An 8,522-nucleotide genomic window follows, 5' to 3' on the forward strand; every position below is an offset into this window, starting at 1 on the left:
AGCAAAAAACAAAAAACTAAAAATAAAATTGGGTTGCCTCCCAACAAGCGCTATCGTTTAACGCCCCTAGCTAGGCATAAAAGCAAGGATATATCTAAGTAGTGCCATAGTAATAGGATAGATCGGTGAAACTCATCTCATACTCTCTATGTTCGGCAGCAAGTTTTCTTTGAGGCAAGCAAAAGTAATCAAAAGGGCTAAATTTAATGGGACAAAAGTCCCCAAGATCAATTTTAGGAGGTATAGGTTCCTCCTTCGGCCCTTCGTATTGCACAGCCAATTCATCATTATAAGCATTCTTTTGACAGAACTTGGTGAGCCTATACTCGAGAGAATATCCTAGCTCATTATTTCGAATAGCCAAATCATCATTAAGTTCAGAAATTCTATCAACTAGAACATTGGTAGGGACCCTTTTTCTAAGGTTTTCATTGAAAGCAACATAGTCTAGAGATTGAAAACGCATTATTTCTTCTTGATCAAAGAGGATAGCTTCTATGGGAGGACGGCCAGCGTCCACCCTATAATGCACAAAGATTTCTTTGGCCTCTTTTATTATAAATCTGAACTCATTAGCCAAAAAGATAGTAGCGGCACGCTTAACAGAAGAGTGCTCTATATTAGAAAATTCTAGAAAAATCCTTTGTATGCAAGGGTGCATGTGCATAAATTGCCTTTCAAGTTCAACTATAAGCATGGCAATAGCGTCCGCAATACTACTAGTTCTATGAAGAATAGAACCGGCCATAGAAGGCAAAGCACCGGCACAAGTAAAGAAATCTTGAATAACCCCTTTTCCAATAATATTACCACTACCAATTCGAAATGTTTTTGTATGCAAGGTAGGGGGTTCTTCAGCAGGAGCATCGGAATTTTCCATGATATTATTATTGTCCATATCGACAATAATTTCCCCAATTTCAGACCTAACGACAGAAAGAGCGAGGGGCAAAAAGAAGAAGGCGAACGGAAAAGAGAGGGCGAATAAAACGGCAAGGGTGAAGTGGGGGAGAGGAAAACGAGAGGCAAATGGCAAATAATGTAGTGCGGGAGATAAGGGATTGTGATGGGTACTGGGTATGTTGACTTTTGCATAGACCGGCAACGGCGCCAGAAATCCTTCTTGCTACCTCTTGAGCACTGCGTTGGTTTTCCCTTGAAGAGGAAAGGGTGATGCAGCAAAGTAGCGTAAGTATTTCCCTCAGTTTTTGGGAACCAAGGTATCAATCCAGTAGGAGGCTACGCGCGAGTCCCTCGCACCTACACAAAAAAAATAAATCCTCGCAACCAACGCGATAAGGGGTTGTCAATCCCTACACGGTCACTTACGAGAGTGAGATCTGATAGATATGATAGGATAATATTTTTGGTATTTTTGTGATAAAGATGCAAAGTAAAATAAAAGCAAAGTAAAAAGCAACGGAAATAACTAAGTGTTGGAAGATTAATATGATGAAGATAGACCCGGGGGCCATAGGTTTCACTAGTGGCTTCTCTCGAGAGCATAAGTATTTTACGGTGGGTGAACAAATTACTGTTGAGCAATTGACAGAATTGAGCATAGTTATGAGAATATCTAGGTATGATCATGTATATAGGCATCACGTCCGAGACAAGTAGACCGACTCCTGCCTGCATCTACTACTATTACTCCACTCATCGACCGCTATCCAGCATGCATCTAGAGTATTAAGTTCATAAAAACAGAGTAACGCCTTAAGCAAGATGACATGATGTAGAGGGATAAATTCATGCAATATGATAAAAACCCCATCTTGTTATCCTCGATGGCAACAATACAATACGTGCCTTGCTGCCCCTACTGTCACTGGGAAAGGACACCACAAGATTGAACCCAAAGCTAAGCACTTCTCCCATTGCAAGAAAGATCAATCTAGTAGGCCAAACCAAACTGATAATTCGAAGAGACTTGCAAAGATAACCAATCATACATCAAAGAATTCAGAAGATTCAAATATTGTTCATAGATAAACTTGATCATAAACCCACAATTCATCGGTCTCAACAAACACACCGCAAAAGAAGATTACATCAAATAGATCTCCACGAGAGAGGGGGAGAACATTGTATTGAGATCCAAAAAGAGACAAGAAGCCATCTAGCTAATAACTATGGACCCGAAGGTCTGAGGTAAACTACTCACACTTCATCGGAGGGGCTATGGTGATGATGTAGAAGCCCTCCGTGATCGATGCCCCCTCCGGCGGAGCTCCGGAACAGGCCCCAAGATGGGATCTCGTGGGTACAGAAGGTTGCGGCGGTGGAATTAGATTTTTGGCTCCGTATCTGATCGTTTGGGGTACGTAGGTATATATAGGAGGAAGGAGTACGTCGGTGGAGCAACAGGGGGCCCACGAGGGTGGAGGGCGCGCCCTGGGGGGGGGGGGTAGGCGCGCCCCCCTACCTCGTGGCCTCCTCCTTTATTTCTTGACGTAGGGTCCAAGTCTCCTGGATCTTGTTCGTTCTAAAAATCACGTTCCCGAAGGTTTCATTTCGTTTGGACTCCGTTTGATATTCCTTTTCTACGAAACTCTGAAATAGGCAAAAAAACAGCAATTCTGGGCTGGGCCTCCGGTTAATACGTTAGTCCCAAAAATAATATAAAAGTGAATAATAAAGCCCAGTAATGTCCAAAACAGTAGATAATATAGCATGGAGCAATCAAAAATTATAGATACGTTGGAGACATATCAAGCATCCCCAAGCTTAATTCCTGCTCGTCCTCGAGTAGGTAAATGATAAAAATAGAATTTTTGATGCGGAGTGCTACTTGGCATAATTTCAATGTAATTCTTCTTAATTGTGGTATGAATATTCAGATCCGAAAGATTCAAGACAAACGTTTAATATTGACATAAAAATAATAATACTTCAAGCGTACTAACAAAGCAGTTATGTCTTCTCAAAATAACATGGCCAAAGAAAGTTATCCCTACAAAATCATATAGTCTGGCTATGCTCTATCTTCACCACACAAAGTATTTAAATCATGCACAACCCCGATGACAAGCCAAGCAATTGTTTCATACTTTTGACGTTCTCAAACTTTTTCAATATTCACGCAATACATGAGTGTGAGCCATGGACATAGCACTATATGTGGAATAGAATGGTGGTTGTGGAGAAGACAAAAAGGGAGAAGATAGTCTCACATCAACTAGGCGTATCAACGGGCTATGGAAATGCCCATCAATAGATATCAATGTGAGTGAGTAGGGATTGCCATGCAACGGATGCACTAGAGCTATAAGTATATGAAAGCTCAACAAAAGAAACTAAGTGGGTGTGCATCCAACTCGCTTGCTCACGAAGACCTAGGGCATTTGAAGACAAAATGAGAGTCTCTCTATCATGAAGATCATGGTGCTACTTTGAAGCACAAGTGTGGTAAAAGGATAGTAACATTGTCCCTTCTCTCTTTTTCTCTCATTTTTTTATTTGGGCCTTTTTTCTCCTTTTTATGGCCTTTTTTATTTTATTTCTCCTGGGGGGGGGGGGGGTTAGGCGCGCCCCCTACCTCGTGGCCTCCTCCTTTATTTCTTGACGTAGGGTCCAAGTCTCCTGGATCTTGTTCGTTCTAAAAATCACGTTCCCGAAGGTTTCATTCCGTTTGGATTCCGTTTGATATTCCTTTTCTGCAAAACTCTGAAATAGGAAAAAAAACAGTAATTCTGGGCTGGGCCTCCGGTTAATAGGTTAGTCCCAAAAATAATATAAAAGTGAATAATTGTTGGAAATATACCCAAGAGGCAATAATAAAATGGTTATTATTGTATTTCCTTGTTCATGATGATTGTCTATTGTTCATGCTATAATTGTATTAATTGGAAACCGTAATACATGTGTGAATACATAGACCACAACATGTCCCTAGTAAGCCTCTAGTTGACTAGCTCGTTGATCAATAGATGGTTATGGTTTCCTGACCATGGACATTGGATGTCATTGATAACGGGATCACATCATTAGGAGAATGATGTGATGGACAAGACCCAATCCTAAGCATAGCACAAGATCGTGTAGTTCGTTTGCTAAGAGCTTTTCTAATGTCAATTATCATTTCCTTAGACCATGAGATTGTGCAACTCCCGGATACCATAGGAATTCTTTGGGTGTACCAAACGTCACAACATAACTGGGTGGCTATAAAGGTACACTACAGGTATCTCCGAAAGTGTCTGTTGGGTTGGTACGAATCGAGACTGGGATTTGTCACTCCGTATGATGGAGAGGTATCTCTGGGCCCACTCGGTAATGCATCATCATAATGAGCACAATGTGACTAAGTAGTTAGTCACGGGATCATGCATTACGGAACGAGTAAAGTGACTTGCCGGTAAGGAGATTGAACAAGGTATTGGGATACCGACGATCGAATCTCGGGCAAGTAACATACCGATTGACAAAGGGAATTGTATACGGGATTGATTGAATCCCCGACATCGTGGTTCATCCGATGAGATCATCGTGGAACATGTGGGAGCCAATATGGGTATCCAGATCCCGCTATTGGTTATTGGCCGGAGAGGTGTCTCGGTCATGTCTGCATGGTTCCCGAACCCGTAGGGTCTACACACTTAAGGTTCGGTGACGCTAGAGTTGTTATGGGAAATAGTATGTGGTTACCGAAGGTTGTTCGGAGTACCGGATGAGATCCCGGACATCATGAGGAGTTCCGGAATGGTCCGGCGGTGAACATCGATATATTGGACGAAGGGTATTGGAGTCCGAAAGTGTTCCGGGGGTACCAGGCTATGGCCAACATGACCGAAAGGTGTTTCGGGAGCCCCGGCAAGTGTTGGAGGGCCTCATGGGCCAAAGGGGAAGGGGCAAACCAGCCCACTAAGGGGTGGTGCGCCCCCACACCCTTTCCCACGTTACTTGGGGAGGTGGGGCGCCTCCACCTGGCTTGGGAGGCAAGCCTCCACCTGCTTGGCTTGGGGGCCAAGTCTCCCTAGGATTTTCCCTAGGGAGATCCAATCTGCTTGGCCGCCGCCCCCTAGGGGAAACCCTAGGGCGCCTCCCCTCTCTCCTTGCCCCTATATATAATGGAGGGGTGGGAGGGCAGTTGCACCTCTTCCCTGGCGCAGCCCTCCCTCCTCATACACCTCCTCCTCCTCCTCCGTAGTGCTTAGCGAAGCTCTGCCGGAGAACCACGAGCTCCATTGCCACCACGCCGTCGTGCTGCTGGAGTTCTCCCTCAACTTCTCCTCTCCCCTTGCTGGATCAAGAAGGAGGAGACGTCCCCGGGCTGTATGTGTGTTGAACGCGGAGGCGCCGTCCGTTCGGCGCTAGATCGGATCTTCCGCGATTGAATCGCTGCGAGTACGACTCCATCAACCGCGTTCTTGTAACGCTTCCGCTTAGCGATCTTCAAGGGTATGAAGACGCACTCCCTCTCTCTCGTTGCTAGCATCTCCTAGATTGATCTTGGTGACACGTAGGAAAATTTTGAATTATTGCTACGTTCCCCAACAGTGGCATCATGAGCTAGGTCTATGCGTAGATTCTATGCACGAGTAGAACACAAAGTAGTTGTGGGCGATGATTTGTTCAATTTGCTTACCATTACTAGTCTTATCTTGATTCGGCGGCATTGTGGGATGAAGCGGCCCGGACCGACCTTACACGTACTCTTACGTGAGACAGGTTCCACCGACTGACACGCACTTGATGCATAAGGTGGCTAGCGGGTGTCTGTCTCTCCCACTTTAGTCGGATCGGATTCGATGAAGAGGGTCCTTACGAAGGGTAAATAGCAATTGGCATATCACCGTTGTGGCTTTTGCGTAGGTAAGAAACGTTCTTGCTAGAAACCCATAGCAGCCACGTAAAACATGCAACAACAATTAGAGGACGTCTAACTTGTTTTTGCAGGGTATGCTATGTGATGTGATATGGCCAAAAGGATGTGATGAATTATATATATGTGATGTATGAGATTGATCATGTTCTTGTAATAGGAATCACGACTTGCATGTCGATGAGTATGACAACCGGCAGGAGCCATAGGAGTTGTCTTAATTTATTGTATGACCTGCGTGTCAATGAAAAACGCCATGTAATTACTTTACTTTATTGCTAACTGTTAGCCATAGTAGTAGAAGTAATAGTTGGCGAGACAACTTCATGAAGACACGATGATGGAGATCATGATGATGGAGATCATGGTGTCATGCCGGTGACGAAGGTGATCATGCCACGCCTCGAAGATGGAGATCAAAAGGCGCAAGATGATATTGGCCATATCATGTCACTTTATGATTTGCATGTTATGTCTGTCATGTTTACATCTTATTTGCTTAGAACGACGGTAGCATAAATAAGATGATCCCTCACTAAAATTTCAAGAGATGTGTTCCCCCTAACTGTGCACCGTTGCGAAGGTTCGTTGTTTCGAAGCACCACGTGATGATCGGGTGTGATAGATTCTAACTTTCGCATACAACGGGTGTAAGCCAGATTTACACATGCGAAACACTTAGGTTGACTTGACAAGCCTAGCATGTACAGACATGGCCTCGGAACACAAGAGACCGAAAGGTCGAACATGAGTCGTATAGTAGATACGATCAACATGGAGATGTTCACCGTTGATGACTAGTCCGTCTCACGTGATGATCGGACACGGCCTAGTTGACTCGGATCATGTATCACTTAGATGACTAGAGGGATGTCTATCTAAGTGGGAGTTCATTAAATAATCAGATGAACTTAATTGTCATGAACATAGTCAAAAGGTCTTTGCAAATTATGTCATAGCTTACGCTTTAGTTCTACTGTTTAAGATATGTTCCTAGAGAAAATTTAGTTGAAAGTTGACAGTAGCAATTATGCGGACTGGGTCCGTATACTAAGGATTGTCCTCATTGCTGCACAGAAGGCTTATGTCCTTAATGCACCGCTCGGTGTGCTGAACCTCGAGCGTCGTCTGTAGATGTTGCAAAACATCTGACATACACGTTTTGATGACTATGTGATAGTTCAGTGCGTAATGCTAATGGTTTAGAATTGAGGCGCTAAAGACGTTTTTGAAACATCACAAAACATATGAGATGTTCCAAAGACTGAAATTGGGATTTCAGACTAGTGCCCACGTCAAGAGGTATGAGACCTCTGACAAGTTTCTTAAGCCTGCAAACTAAGGGAGAAAAGCTCACTCGTTGAGCATGTGCTCAGATTGTCTAAGTACTACAATCGCTTGAATCGAGTGGGAGTTAATCTTCCAGATGAGATGGTGATGGTTCTCCATAGTCACTGCCACCAAGCTATTAGAGCTTCGTGATGAACTATAAACATATGAGGGATAGACATGATGATCCTTGAGCAACTCGCGATGTTTGACACCGCGAAAGTAGAAATCAAGTAGGAGAATGAATTGTTGATGGTTAGTAAAACCACTAGTTTCAAGAAGGGCAAGGGAAAGAAGGGAGATTTCATGAAACGGCAAATCAGTTGCTGCTCTAGTGAAGAAACCCAAGGTTGAACCCAAACCCGAGACTAAGTGCTTCTGTAATGAGGGGAACGGTCACTGAAGCAGAACTACCCTAGATACTTGGTAGATGAGAAGGCAGGCAAGGTCGACAGAAGTATATTGGATATACATTATATTAATGTGTACTTTACTAGTACTCCTAGTAGCACCAGGGTATTAGATACCGGTTCGGTTGCTAAGTGTTGGTAACTCGAAATAAAAGGCTACGGAATAAACGGAGACTAGCTAAAGGTGAGATGACGATATGTGTTGGAAGTGTTTCCATGGTTGATGTGATCAAACATCGCACGCTCCCTCTACCATCGAGATTGGTGTTAAACCTAAATAATCGTTATTTGGTGTTTGCGTTGAGCATAGACATGATTGGATTATGTTTATCGCAATACGGTAATTCATTTAAGGAGAATAATGGTTACTCTGTTTATTTGAGTAATACCTTCAATGGTCTTGCACCTAAAATGAATGGTTCATTGAATCTCGATCGTAGTGATACACATGTTCATGCCAAAAGATATAAATAGTAATGATAGTACCACATACTTGTGGCACTGCCATTTGAGTCATATTGGTATAAAACGCATGAAGAAGCTCCATGTTGATGGATCTTTGGACTCACTCGTTTTTGAAAAGATTGAGACATGCGAACCATGTCTATTGGTAGATATGCATGAAGAAACTCCATACAGATGGATCGTTTGGGCTCACTTGATTTTGAATCACTTGAGACATGCAAATCATAACACATGGGCAAGATGACTGAAAGGCCTCGTTTTCAGTAAGATGGAACAAGAGAGCAACTTGTTGGAAGTAATACATTTGATGTGTGCAATCCAATGAGTGCTGAGGCACGCAGTGAATATCGTTATGCTCTTACTTCACAGATGATTTGAGTAGATTCTAAGTATATTTACTTGATGAAACACAAGTCTGAATTATTGAAAGGTTCAAGTAATTTCAGAGTGAAGTTGAAGATCGTCGTGACAAGAGGATAAAATGTCTATGATAT

The sequence above is a fragment of the Triticum aestivum genome, chromosome 5D, assembly GCF_018294505.1.
Source record: "Triticum aestivum cultivar Chinese Spring chromosome 5D, IWGSC CS RefSeq v2.1, whole genome shotgun sequence".
NCBI lineage: Eukaryota > Viridiplantae > Streptophyta > Magnoliopsida > Poales > Poaceae > Triticum > Triticum aestivum.